The sequence below is a fragment of the Symphalangus syndactylus genome, chromosome 9, assembly GCF_028878055.3.
Source record: "Symphalangus syndactylus isolate Jambi chromosome 9, NHGRI_mSymSyn1-v2.1_pri, whole genome shotgun sequence".
In the NCBI taxonomy this organism is placed as follows: domain Eukaryota; kingdom Metazoa; phylum Chordata; class Mammalia; order Primates; family Hylobatidae; genus Symphalangus; species Symphalangus syndactylus.
The window spans coordinates 130,461,498-130,477,089 of NC_072431.2; the positions used below are offsets into that span (position 1 = coordinate 130,461,498).

Genomic DNA, 15,592 nt, shown 5'->3' on the forward strand with positions numbered 1-15,592 from the left:
TTCCAACTAAGAAGGAAATCAAAGGATTTCTGTGCTCTGTATTTAGAACTGTTAGTCTTTATAATGTTTTAATAAATTGTTTCTTTTTCTGAGTATACAGTTCCATTTTAGCTTAGTAGAGAAAGCCAAACAAATAAGAACCAAAGTTATATCTGACAAGTAATTCAAGACAAAAACTAATAAGCCTTTTTGAGTCTTAACTAAGGTTTCCAAAGAGGAAGCAAAAAGGTGCAGCCTTTTCAAGATCTAGAGCACTCCAAATGACAGCCAGAATTTAGAAAGGCTTAGACAACACATTGAGAGCTGGCGGTAGTCAATTTGCTTAGCCACAGTGGGGCTTAACACACATTTCTCTCTGGCCATTTTCTTTGGGCTCCCAACCTTATGGTTGGCTACCTGCACACAAAGCCCTAATAATCAAAATGTCCCAATAGACAAGAGTGTTGAAATGTGACAAATGGGAAAACAAAGGCTGTTCATGGAAGGGGAAGGACCACAAATTAACGGACACCCAAAACCAAAAGTCGTAATTCAAATTAATTCAAACAAATGCTTCGTTCTTGAGCTAAAGGAATGTACTGAGGAAATCAAGCTAGATTTAGAAAAAGGGAATTTTAAATCTGGGGACCAGAAATGCAAAAGATCCAGAGTGTCAGGGACTCCCAGGAAGTTGAGAGCGTATAAGAGGGCAGAGAGGATAATTTATGGGTGGATTTGAATTTTAACTTTGTTTCTAATCTGATTTCTGCTTTTTAATCTTATTAAGGGCGTATCTAAGGCTAGCTTTTATACTCCTGTGTGTCCACTTTTAAATTTGATTTTCCCATAGGTACCAGAAATGTAGTTGTTTGGGATGAGAGCTCTCTCAAATAATTTTGTTCCTTATTTATGTATATATTTATTTTATTTTGAGACGGGGTTTTGTTCTTGTTGCCCGGGCTGGAGTGCAATGGCACAATCTCATCTCACTGCAACCTCCACCTCCTGGATTCAAGCAATTTTCCTGCCTCAGCTTCCTGGGCAGCTGGGATTACAGATGCCCGGCTACTTTTTTGTATTTTTAGTAGAGGCAGGGTTTTACCATGTTGGCCAGGCTGGTCTTGAATTCCTGACCTCAGGTGATCCACCTGCCTCAGCCTCCCAAAGTGCTAGGATTACTGGCATGAGACACCGCACCTGGCGAATTTTGCTCTTTTTAAATATATCACATTATTTTTTAGAATTGACTCAAACTAATAAGTTCATGGAGAGATGCAAGGTAACTTTCCATGTTTAGAATATTGTGGCCAAACAAAAAAAACAAAAAAAGTCACCAGAGTTACTGAATCTAAAAGCCAATTTATACAAATGATTTTTTCATGTTAATCTGAATTTGGAAAGGAAGGAACAAACAAATTTTTACTTTACATTCTTGACAAAATTCTAGAGGCAGGAATCTGGGACAGCTGACATTGGTAAAAATTCTGACCTTTTTTATCTGGCTTTTTGTTTGTTGTCTGAGAATAATACCGGTATGCTCCAAAGTGGGTCAGGTGTCTCAGGTATCCCATACTGGACACCAGAAACAGTAGGGGCAAAAATGGGGTGATACCTTTTCTCACCCCTCATAAGGCTGACTCTCCTGTAACAAAAGACAAGAGGAGAAGAACATAACCTGAGAACCTTCAGAATGAAGACTGAAAGACACAAGGAAAAACTGTCCATTTTATGCTTACATTCCATGAAGAGTGGACAGCCATGTAGGAGTGTGATTGGACAAAGGGGAATAATCCAGAAAGCCCTGTCAGTTCAAACTCTTCTTGGTCTCTGATATGGTGCAGCTGTGTCCCCACCCAAATCTCATCTTGAATCTTAGTTCCCATAATCCACATTTGTCATGGGAGGGACCAAGTGGGAAGTAATTGAATCATGGGGCTGATTACCCCCATGTTGTTCTCATGACAGTAGTGACTGGGTTTGCATGAGATGTGATGGTTTTATAAGGGGCTTTTCCCCCATTGCTTGGCACCCATTCTGTCTCCTGCCACGCTGAGAAGAGGTGACTTCTGCCATGATTATAAGTTTCCTGAGGCCTCCCTAGCCATGTGGAACTGTGAGTCAATCAAACCTCTTTCCTTTCTAAATTACCCAGTCTCAGGTATTTCTTCATAGCATTATGAGAATGAACTAATACAGTAAATTGGTACTGAGGCAGTGGGGCATTGCTGTAAAGATACCCAAAAATCTGGGAGCAGCTTTGGAAATGGGTAACAGTCAGAGGTTGGAAAAATTTGAAGGGGTCAGAAGAAGAAAGGAAGATGTGGGAAAGTCTGGAACTTCCTAAAGACTTGTAGAATGGCTTTTACCAAAATGCTGATAGTGGTATGTACAATGAAGTCCAGGCTGAGGTGGTCTCAGATGGAGATGAGGAACTTGTTGGGAACTGGAATTAAGGTGATTCTTGCTATCCTTTAGCAAAGAGACTGGTGACATTTTGCTCCTGTCCCTTAGATCTGTGGAACTTTGCACTTGAGAGAGATGATTTAGGGTATCTGGCAGAAGAAATTTCCAAGTGACAAAGTGTTCAAGAGAAAGCAAAGCATAAAAGTATGGAAAATTTGCAGCCTGATGATGTCATAGAAAAGAAAAAAAAAACAATTTTCTGGGGAGAAATTCAAGCCTGCAGCAGAAATTTGCTTAAGTAAGAAGGACCAAATGTTAATCACCAAGACAATGGGGGAAATGTCTCCAGGGCATGTTAAAGACCTTCACAGCAGTCCCCATCCACAGACCTGGAAGCCTAGGAGGAAAAAATGGTTTCATGGGCCAGGCCCAGAGACCTCTTGCTCTATGCAGCCTCAGGACATGGTGCCCTGTGCCCCAGTTGCTTCAGCTCCAGCTGTATTTAAAAGGGACCAAGGTATAGCACGGGACATTGCTTCAGATGATGCAAGTCCCAAGCCTTGCAGCTTACATGTGGTGTTGGGCCTGCAGATGCACAGAAGTTAAGAATAGAGTTTGGGGAGCCTCCACCTAGATTTCAGAGCATGTATGGAAATGCCTGGATGTCCAGGCAGAAGTTTGCTGCAGGGGCTGAGCCCTCATGGAGAACCACTGCTAGGGCAGTGCAGAAAGGAAATGTGGGGTTGGAGCCCCCACACAGAGTCCCAACTGGTGCACTACCTAGTGGAGCTGTGAAAAAAAGGCCACCATCTTCCAGACCCCATGATGCTAGATCCACTGACAGCTTGCATTATGCACCTGGAAAAGCTGCAGACACTCAACGCCAGCCCATTAAAGCAGCCAGGAGAGGAGCTATACCCTACAAAGCCACAGGGGCAGAACTACTCAAGGCCATGGGAGCCCACCTCATGCATCAGCATGAACTGGATGTGAGACATGGAGTCAAGGAGATCATTTCGGAACTTTAAGATTTAATGACTGCCCTATTGGATTTCAGACTTGCATGGGGCCTATGGCCCCTTTTTTGGCCTATTTCTCCCATTTGGAATGGGTGTATTTACCCAGGGCATGTACCCTAATTGTATCTAGGAAGTAAGTAACTTGCTTTTGATTTTACAGGCTAATAGGCAGAAGAGGTTAGCCTTGTCTCAGACGAGACTTTGAACTTGGACTTTTGGGTTAATGCTGGAATGAGCTAACACTTTGGAGGACTGTTGGGAAGGCATGATTGTGTTTTGAAATGTAAGGACATGAAATTAGGGAGTGGCCAGGGGCAGAATGATATGGTTTGGCTCTGTGTCACCACCCAAATCTCATCTTGAATTGTAGTTCTCATCATCTCCATACGTTGTGGAAGGGACCTGGTTGGAGGTAATTGAACCATGGGGGCAGTTACCCCCATATTGTTCTCATGATAGTGAGATCTCACAAAACCTGATGGTTTGGTAAGAAGATTTTCCCCCTTTGCTTGGCACTCATTCTCTCCCCTGCCACCCTGAGAAGAGGTGCCTTCTGCCATGATTGTGAGTTTCCTGAGGCCTCGCCAGCCATGTGGAACTGGGAGTCAATTAAACCTCTTTTCTTTATAAATTATCCAGTCTCTGGTATTTCTTCATAGCAGCATGGGAACAAATTAATATAGCCTCTGTGCGTCATTCTTTCTTCCCAGGGAGAGAGTAGGGCCCCTTCTGGTATAAGGGTCTTAAGAGCTATTATTGGACAAGGGTGGGTCAGAGAATTTCCTTACACCCATCTCCTACACAGAAGAGTAAGGAGGGTTAGACTAGTATTTTTCTAGGTTTATAGTTGGATTTGTGGAAAAGGGGTTCTAGTTTCTATGACTGGCCTTGATGAAGAGAAATTTTGGTTTCTGTGGCTTGCTTCAAAAAGAATGTCAGAGAGAGGGAAGAAGCTCAGAGGGATCTTGGGTCTGAGGCTGCTTCTGAGGCTTTCCAATGTCCTTTAGGTCAAAGTACTAAACAAGTCATAGTGCCATACTTTGGAGTATTGTTTCATGAGCCCTAGCAGATTGATCTAATTATTATTTATTAATAATAAATAAATATATAAAACTAAACAAAAGACAGTGTGAAAACAGTCAAATTTATAAAAAAATGCAATTTCTTGGCTCGCGTTTCTATTGTTTATATTGATTCAAAAAGAACTGATATTTTTATTGCTTCCAGAATAAATTTCATAGCAGTGAAATGTTTATATTTTACCATGCAATGATCTTTTAACAATTGATGGAATCCTGTACTTGTAAGCTTCATTAGTGTGAATTGCTTATACCTTAATAAAATTGAATTCAATTTACATATTAGCTAATTGAATATCACTAGCTGAAATGGAAATGTTTTATAATGACGGTGAATAGCAACAAAAGATTGATAGTTCTTTAGTACTTTAGTATTCTAATACTCAGTAGTTCTCACAGCATGTAATACAGGTACAATTGTTGACTTTCCACAAGCTGATCCTTAGTAGTTGGTCTTATGCAACTCTTCTAAACCTCCTTTCAGTGATTTAAAGGCAACGTTGGGCATAATGCACTACATGTGCTAAAGAATTAAGTTTTGTAAACTCAGCATACTTAAGGATCTCAACTTATTTATTCTACACAGCAGCTTTTGTTCCCCGGCACAATAACATACAAGTGAATAGTGACATTGTAAGGATAGTACCATGTTTTAAGAAGTGTGAAATAGAATCATAAAGAGTGTGAAATTACAAAAAGTGGAGATGCACCTTTGGACAGTCCCATGTTATTCTATGCCACCAGTTTCCTGGATGGAGAGTGACAGAAACCGAGATGAAACAAAAGAGAAGAAATGCCTGATTATCAGAAAAAGGAAGTATTTAACGTTAGGAAAAATACCTAATGTAAATGATGAGTTCATGGGTGCAGCAAACCAACATGGCACATGTATACCTATGTAACAAACCTGCACGTTGTGCACATGTACTCTATAAAGTATAATTAAAAAAAGAAAAAGGAAGTATTTCTTAGATATTCATTTAAATCTCAAGTGTGTTACTGTTCTATTTACTTAATAGAGATTACAAGTAACAAAAATGGCATTCAGGAATAGCAAAACAAAGCTGACTTTGGCATATACCTAATTATATATATTGCAGAGAGTATTATTGGTTGGAAAATTAGGTAGTTTCAAAAATGCTGGGTAGCATTTAGATCGTCTTACTACTTTAATGATACTCAATTGTCCAATTTGGGTATCAACACAAAATAAAACTTTGTTAAACCCTTTATTTTTCCATTTATTATATCAGTTCCAGGATTTCCACTTGTAAAATTCCTGATTATATCTGAAATCTACAACACCGTCAATAATATACTCTAATTACTTATTTGCAAGAGACTATTGTATTTCTAATTTGGCTTTTCCAGCCAAAGAGTTAAGAATGCGAATTTAGATAAATTTAATTCCCAGTCATTAAAATGTTTTCTTGGGTATAAAGGATGGAATTTGTATCTGTTTTTTAAGTCTAACTAATTAACAACTGTAGTGAAACTATCTTTTAAAAACTAATTTTCTCACCAATAGTAGCAGACAGTGCAGATATAAGCCTGTTACCAAAACAACATGAAAATCAGGCATTTTAACGATGTTCCTAACTTGTTAGAACACCCCATTCCCCCCGCTCCGACAGACACACACAGATAAGAATCAAGGAGATAAGAATTTTCAGGTTTCAGCTCACTTGGTAGATTAAGCAAGTGTGAGATTGACTATTTGAAGTATTCACGTTCTAGACTGCACCCTATAAAGCGATAAAAATCTGTTTTTCTTAGCTTCCAGGATTAATTGTTTGGCAGTGGGTTGTTTTTAATTAGGTTATCCAACAAAAGATAGTAATCTCAGGCAAAATCTCTCAGGTTAATCTTTTTTAAAAGAAAAGACACAGATTTATCCTCTTATTTTCAGCCAATTGATTATAGCATCTCTTAGTCTGGAGAAACACTGTTTCTCTGTATGCTCAACACTCCTGACAACAACTGTGTGGAGTTTTTCCATACCAAGCAGTTCTCCAACTCTCCACACAACAGCTTGGTGTCCTAGCATTCAATCCAATTCTGACACCATCTAAATGTAGTTAGTTTGAGAGTGTACCAATTAGAAGACTTAGTATCACAACACTGAACCCAATTCAGATGTCATTTGCAAGCCTGGGCCTCCCATACTTCTGATGGACTAGCTGTAAATTGGGGATTTCTACAACCCCGTTCTCAGGTGTGATAATGTGCTAAAATGGCTCACAGATCTCAGGGAAACACTGTACTTACATTTACCAGTTTATTATAAACTCAGGAACAGCCAGATGGAAGAGATGAATGGGGCATAGTATGGGAGTGAGGGCGTGGGGCTTCACTATCCTACCTGGATACGCCACCCTCCGAGCATTTTGATATGTTCACCATCCTGGAAGCTCGTCAAATTTTGTTAAAGAAGTTTTAGCTAGCCTAATATTTTCTCCTACCTACTTTCTCTTTAGAATCATTCTAATCATTCAGTCTTTCTGTTGAACAGCCCCATTCTGAAGCAATCTAGGCCTGCACCCACCCACCCCCATTGTTTCATTAGCATAAACTCAAGTGTGATCAAAAGACATGCTTATGAATAACAAAATACACTCCTATCAGCCAGGAACAGAAGACAAAGACCAAATACACTGTTTATTATACCATATTAAGTTGATTTCACCTGCACACTGGATGAATCTATTGATTATCATTACAAGAGAAATTTTTTAATAAATGAAAATAAATCTCAACAATGATTCTAGTATTATGTAGTCACTCCCTATTCTTTCTCTATTTTAATTTAAAAAGTGTATAATTTCTGTATTTAATGTTACTATCAGTCTTCCTAACCAAATATGAAGTATCAATGTTCACAATGATAAATTTGTTTTCTCATATCTCATCATGCCTGCTCTTGAATTCTATAGCCTTGTTGGCACGTGTAGTTTCTCTTCCCTTCAAAAGAGTCAGTTAAGACGTTACTAGTTTCAAAAATGTATTTTTTTTTTTTTTTTTTGTCAGCCCAGCTTTGTCTCTCCTAAGACAGTCTTACTTGATTTGGAGGAGTTGTTTCATTCCATCATGTATAATTTTGGTCTGAGAGTAAACTCAAGTATTTGCCAGCCATTTGAATAGTCAAAGGAGCCATAAGTTTTCTCTCAACATTTTCGTACAGTCTAGAGAGGACACATGATCTAAGCTTGGCCAATTGGATGCTTTTTTGTGGTTTTGAGTCTTGGGTAAGGGCTCAGTGAAGGATTACAGATTATTCATCACACAGGAACAGGCCGGCCAGACTTTCTTCTGTGAGCCATTGCTGTTCTTCCTGGCCACAGCTCACATGGTCTGCCTATCTGTCTTAATTCTCTGGGCCCCTTGTAGCCTTCCAATAATTTTTTTTGACTTAGCTAGAGACTCTTGTTTGCAATCCAAATCTTATCAGTTACAGGACTATTACTTTGCTTTTTCCAATGTAAGTAAATATAACTTTTAAGAATAGAAGGATAATACCTCTAAGTTGAATGTTATCAATTTTTAAAAATGTCTATATTTAGACCAAGAATATAGCAATAAAATGTGGTAGCATTCTACTGGAAAAATTAGGTGAGATATGAATGTTACAGGGAAACAAAAAGGTCAACACATACAAACATTTCACTTCTAGCCTTAATGACCCACATTAAAATTATTTCTAAAAGAAAGAAGGTATATATGGTTAAATGTAAGTCTTACCTTTATAGATAAGCTTTTGTGCTTTCCCTGTAAAAACATTTGTGGTAATGTACGTACATAAACTATCTACACTTCACATGCTTTTTAAGTGCTGTTTGTGGAGCCTGCTTATTAGAACTCTGCCTTTTCAATTTGTAATGTAGGAGTAAATAACTACAAGAAACAAAAAATGAAGGCAAGACAAGGGAAAAGGAAAAAAAATTAGTAGTTTATGTGTGCTTCTTAAACTAGGCTTTACGCTAGGCATCTGAAATACATAATGACATTTAATCTCCATAATAACTCTATGACATAGTAAGATTTCGTTCATTTTACAAATGCAGGAACAGAAACAGTGATCAAGTAAGGTTTTTCGAGATCATAGAGCTAGCAAAGCATCAAAATGAGATTCAAACCTGTTTACCCCAAAGTCCATGTACTTATTACCATATGAGAAAAAAAAGATATAGTAAATTAATTATATATATGATCACACACATTCAGATATGTACATATACTGTATATATCAACATATATAAACATGCATATATGTGTGCATGTTGTTGAATTATTGTTTGCAAATACACATGAACATATGTGTGCACACATGTGTATTTGCAATCCAGTAATTCAATAAGATGTATTTAGAAAAAGAATGAGTTTAAATTTTTTCAACATTTCTGATTCCATCTGGGAGTTTCTACAGTAACACATTTTGAGAGAAAGCTGACCATATCGTATTTAATTGAATTCAATTCTTATCCTGCATGAAGACTGAATGTCTTCATTGAAGCATAGGGGTTATAAGAGTAGCAATTATTTAATATAAGCAATTAATTAATATTAGAAATATTAATTCATAATTAATTAATATTAGAAATATTAATTCATAATTAATTAATATTGAAATACAGGCATATATATGTAAAATGTCATTCATCTATATTTGTGCATTTTATTTTGTGGGCTACTGTGCCCAGCAGTTTCAGCTAACATGACCAACTGACATGGTATAGACAGCCTGCATTCTCCCACTACAGAAACAGAAATGCTTGGAAAAATAGGGCATTCGTTATCTATCACCGAATAACAAATTACCACCAAAATATTACCTCATCATTTCTGTGGAACAGGAATTTAAGAACAGCTTAGCTGGATGGCTCTGGCTCTGGGTCCCTCATTAGGCTGCAATCAAGTTTCGGCTTGGGCTACAGTCACCTGAAGGGCTGGAAAGGGCTGGAGGATCCATTTCCAAGATGGCTCATTCACATGTCTATGGGCAGGAGGTGTCAGTTTCCTCATTGCCTATGGGCTGGAGGCCTGAGTTTCCTACCATGTGGGCTGTTTATTGGTGATCTAGCTTTTCCCGGAGAAGTAATTCAAGAAGGAAAGGACTACAAAGAAGTTGTGATATCTTTTTATGGCCTATTCTCCAAGTCATACATGATTACTTGAGCTTTATTCTAATCATTAGAAGCAAGTACCTAAGATCAGCCCATACTCAAGCCTTTGTCTCTTATAGGGAGGAGTGTCAGAGAGTGTCAAAGAGATTGTAGACATAATGTTTTTAAGCCACAGTTATCACATAAAGTAAAATGCCAAAACAGTAGGAGGAAGCTAGAGACAGAGAGCTGATGGGATTTCAGACCTGGGGATATTTTCTCCAGGCTAGGGGCTGAGGTGGTAATTTCACACTGGAGGAGAAAAATAAAGAATCTTGGTCTTCTCCCATACCATGCAAATAATACTACTAACTCCACTACATGAAACTAGGATCTTAGAAGGGTTGTGATATGTACAAAAAAAGGAATGGAAAAAAATTACTCAAGGGCTTCACCAATATGTAAGGAAACTTAACATATGACCATGATTGTACTTCAGGGGATGGTAGAAAGGGGGATGTCTTTGATCAAGTTACTTCACCTCATTTATAAGCCTCTTTTCCTATAAAATTTTGATACTACTTTCTTAACCTATTTCACCAAAGAATTATAAGAGTAAACAGAAATTTTGATAATGCACTTTAGAAAAAAAGCCATATAAATATGAAATAGAAGTATCTAACAATATCCATCATCTTTTTGGTTGTGAAATAAAGTCCTCCTTTAGTATGTTGGAAACAAAATTTAGATATATTTATTATCTGGTGTAGCCCTTAATGCAAAATAGTCAATGACCATATCTTCATATGATTGTGAAATATGTCTTTAATTCACTCAACATTTGTTAAGTACCTATTATATGATATCCATGCTAAGTGAAAGATACAATGATAACCAGAATAGTTAGAGAGGTTACCTTCATGCAGTTTATAGTTTAAATGCTCTGCATAGCAACCCTGTGAGACAGTCAAAGTACTTACCTCCTAAGATAAGGAAACTGTGGCTCATTCCAACTATTTACCCAAGATCCAAGATCTCATTACTCCACTGTAGATAAAAGACAAAGTTTTGAAACAATACAATGCTCTTTCCTCTTTCCCATATTTTTTATATTTTTTAACCTCCATTTTTATTCAATTCCCCCTCTCCCTCCACTTGTCGCCTTCTGCCCGTACCCTTCACTACCCACTTAATTCCCTGTGCTGAGTTTTATCACCCTGACTGATTTGTTATCATCAATAATAATAATAGTAAGGCAAAAGTGAGTCTTCTGAGATAGATAGGGATTAAGATAGCTTTATTAAATAGGTTGTAAGTAAAAGTAAAATTTGCCTTAATCCCCTGATATTAGATTTTTTATCCAAATAATAGCTTTGATCTGAGGCCAGCAAGCATGTCCCACCAGTCTTACCCTTTGCACAGAGAAACAGACCACTGCCTGCTAGATTTCCCTGAAGGCATCTTTGATTCCCAAAGTAGAGCAACCTAGCCATCTAAAATGACCACTATTCTTCCCCCACTTTACCTATCTCATATAAAGCAGCCTTTTAAATGCAAATAATATCTGGTAGAGGTAATGTCAATTCATTTTTGGATATTGATAAATTTGACCCAATTGATTTATTATTTTTTTACGTGCAATAGGATCCTAGAATTCCAGAAGAGGGAACCATAAATTTTCCTCAGTAACAAGCTCCTGAAAACAAAAAATATATTAGGAGTTCCTGCTGCTGTCTGGGCTTGTGAAGAAAAGGAGGTATTCATATCCTTTAACATGGCAAGTCTGAATGAGATGCATCAATATGATACTATATTACGACCTTCCTAAATACCCTAAAGACACTATTCGAACTGTCTAGTTCTTTCCTCTTCTCATCTTCTTGTGTTCTGCATTTTATGTTCTATTGGGCAAAATTCTCTGTTGCTTTTCCTCCAGGCTGACTTCTTTTTCCATCTTCCTTTTGTGAAACTGTTCAAAGCCCAGAGTCTAGAATTCTTAAATGTGCTATCTGTTAAATGAAAAAGATTATGTCTCAAAGTAAGTTTCTCAGCTAGTGATGTCTCAATAGGGCTTTGTAGGAAGCACCCACGTTTCGTTCAGGACACTGATAGCATTGGGTGATGTGTGAGGAAGTGGGTTCTGCATAGATAGATTTGCGGCACAAGGAATTTGGCATAAAGCAACCAGGATGAGTTGTTTTTCTCCGAGGTGTGAGGAATTTTTCATCAATCATGTCCATCTTCTTATACAGTGTTCCTTGTAAGAGGTGTTCTATATTTCTTTCAATGGCTGCTCTTTGATAAAGATGTTAAGGCTTGTCCAGTGTGTCTTATTGAAACTGTTCAGATGATTTCTGTCTGATTGTCACCTATGACATATTTGCCTAAAGCTCGTATGTTAATGAATCAGATGAGCTAATCACAGACATAATTTAAAAAGTTGTTTCTCTAGAAACTATTTGCAATGATTCTGGAAAGTTCCATCTTAGTTCAGCTTTTCCCTTCTTCTGCTGTCTGATAATATTTTAATAAAACTATGTACTTTTTATCAAGAAGTTTCATTATATGAATCATAACTCTTTCTAGAAAAAAGGCAAAACAGGAACAATTATTCTCCATGGATTTGAGTTGACATAGATGCCAGTATTCTTGTATAAATGAGTTTAACCAATTCACTGGATCAAGTTAGTATTCAGCAAAGTAACAGGCAGTCAATCAAATTATCAAACTGATTTTTTGGGGAAAAGGTCTTTGAGCAATTTCAGTTCATAGACAACATGTAGACATCAGCAATTAGCAAATGTATCAATTTGAAACCCATGTATCTTTTTATTGTGAAAGATGATTAACTCTTAGCTTAAGACATATCTTACAGATTTCAGAAAACTATTATGCTATAAAACAATGATATACTTTCTTCAGAAAACATAGTAAAGCAGTTAGCACATACTTAGAAAATTTAAGCGTGGTATCATTTAAGATAGTCATTAATGGATGAAATAAACTACATAAGCCAGTTTAAGTTGTTGTAAGTCATAAAGATATAAAAATATAACCATAATTAATGTATTTACCTTAATCATTAATAATGACTTTAATTTAAATTTTCCAATTTTCACTGTAAAGTAGACTATTGGATTATCTAAACTACAGCAGAGATATTTTATTATCCCCCATTTTCAACACTTCTTTCAAAGTTATAAATGAAAGCCATACTTAAATTTTAAGAATGGAGCAAAATCAGAGGCAGTCCTATAGAAAGAAGGTGCCAAATAAGAATAAATGTGTTGAAAATGAAGTTTGCACAATGAGAACCACTTATTTAAAAGTGAAAATTTCCCTGAAATGGCCTTTCCCTTTCTCCCTCCCCATACACATAATATCCAGCAAACACAATACCTTTTTATCTGAAACTGATCTAAAATAAACTTCAGTAAAGCAGGAGTCATGTGCCTAGGCTTCTTACTCTTGAGTCTATCACCAGTTCTGTGTGGGATGTGAGGGAGTCACTGACTGTAGCTGCCTGTCTCTCTCTCAACTTCCTCATTTGTAAGAATCTTGAGGAAATCTCCAATACTCCTTCTAAAGTTAATCTTTGAGTAGTCCTTATAGAATGTTCTGGCCTTGTACAAAACCAACATGATCTTCTAATCAGATGAAAGTAAGCAGATTAGTAGAAATACATTTGTTATATTCAATACTTAGTTCTATATCCTTTTTATATATAAACATGGTCTTCTGAATTCAAAATATTCATTTCAGCCATGCAGGCATAATTCCAGGTGTATAGGAAAAAGGACTGGACATTTAGGGAATAAAAATGGAAAGCTAATGAATATGTAATGTACTCAGCTGAAGTCTTCGCCAGAGACGTATCATTTATAATCCTCAGTTCTTCACTTAATACGCAATTATAATTAAACCACGTGCATTTGATTTGCATTGTCAGTGCACTTTGCCTGATAATGTGTTGGTTTTATCCTGTTTTTCTCAAGTACCAAGTTTTTCAATAATACCAATTTGCTTTAGTGGAATGATGTCTACTTTCATAGAGAGATGTTCTTTGATAGTAACAGAATCCGTAAAATACTTTTTAAAAAATTAATGAAGGCATTTGTTAGGCATAGCCTGTTTCGTCAGAATGTACATAGTTTATTTTACAATGGTAAAATTGCCAAGACTTAGAGAGCATTCTGATTGAATCATGAATATTCCAAAGGGGTAGATTAATCTGTGTGAACTAGAGAACTCTGCTGAAACTGCTGTTTAACATTCTAAAGTGTGGAATTCATCTTCTTACAGCACAAAAGAGCTTCCTATAATAAAGATTTTTTATAACAGCAATAAGGCAGCTCAGTGGGGTGTGGTTTTCATGAAATAATCACACTTCTGAGAGATTAGACATTGTGCCTTATGCTGTACAATCCCCTCAAGTATTGTGATGACATGTTGATGCCACCTCCCCCACACAGCTCTATTCCTCAGTTACTCAGTGGGCCCTTCCAAAAATATCTGCCCACTTAGAGCTATATTATAAACAAGCTGGGGATCTATAATACAGTATTAGTGCTTTATCACATCACAGTTTTCTTTATGTTTCTCATAAGTAGAAATTCTTATACCTTTCCATTGTAGTTCAGATTTAAAACACACAAACCAAAAATATAGTTACAGTAAGAAAAAGTCATAGTTTAGTAATATGGACTGTATACTTGTTGCAGTTTAGCTAATAATTATGCAAGTCATCCATTATTAATCTGCATTGCTTTTAAAATGAGGCATCCATTAAGAGTTCAGGCATAAATTTGAATATTGTACTGTAAAATTAACCAAGAATATATGTTAACATTAAAATATATTCCTTCAAATTTTCAAAAATTATTTCATGGGGAATATGTCACTTTTATTCACAGTTCACTTCAAACTGTAAACAACATCTATTGATATTTTCAGTGATCTCTTAATGCTAATAGTTTGAAGACTGATAATAGGGTGTACCTGCTGTTTCTCATTGGCAAAGATAATTGTATTCTCTTGTATATTTCATCTGTTTTCGTGTTTAGACAGAATATTAAGAAAATATATGGTAGGGACCTATAAATGCCAGTTATAAGTAGGGTTTTTGATTTATTAAGCACTTTTCTAGAACTATGCCAAAATATTAAGCTTTGTGGGCATAATTCTACATTTTTGACATTATGGAATAAATTTTTGAAAGTTGCTTTGAAATGCTACATAATTGAAAATTCCATTATAAGTAATGTCGCACTCCCTGTGTTGTAGAAAATATATGCCTAGTTTAAAGTGCTATTTATTTCAAAAATAATGCCATTTTCAAACACAGAACTCTTGTAAAAGATGAATAGCATGTTTTAAGCTAATGGTGCAATTAAACAAAGTTTCACTTTATGTTAAGGCCTAGAAGTTGTTTGCTAAACTTTCTGGGCAAGGAATCTAGTGGTCTATCAAAGTCTGTAGTAACCAAAGGTCAAGCTATTAAATTAAATTAATAGATTACTTTTGCCTACAATAAGAAAAATAATACTAATAAACTTTGTAAGTTTTTCCTAAGAATATTAATATTGTTACAGTGGATACATTTGGCAGTTCTAGTTGTGGAAGAAGGTTCCAACACAATGGACAAAATTAACCCTTGCTTTTATTATGAATTTTATAACATTGATTTAAACTTTAATGTCTATAAACATCACTTCAGGATCTTGTTAAAATGCAGATTGTGACTCAGTAGATCTAGGGTGGGTTTTCAGAGTCTATATTTCTAATAAGCTCTGAAGTGATGACTATATTTCTTGTTTAGGTACAGCCTTTGTGCAACATCATGCCATAATCTTGTATCATTCCTTAGTTTATCTTCTTGTGCTACACATGACAGATTGCTAACAGGTTTTGGTTGTTGCTATGGACGGAATTCTGTTCCTCCAAAATGTATATGCTAGAACCCCAACACCCAATGTAACTGTATTTGGAGATAGGGCCTTTGTGGAGATAATTC

General features: G+C 36.4%; 1 protein-coding gene across 13 annotated transcripts in view; it reads left to right on the plus strand.

The window, feature by feature from the left end:
• PTPRD (protein tyrosine phosphatase receptor type D) overlaps positions 1-15,592 on the plus strand; it is a 2,314,079-nt gene that overhangs the window by 1,374,212 nt on the left and 924,275 nt on the right. The window lies entirely within an intron of this gene.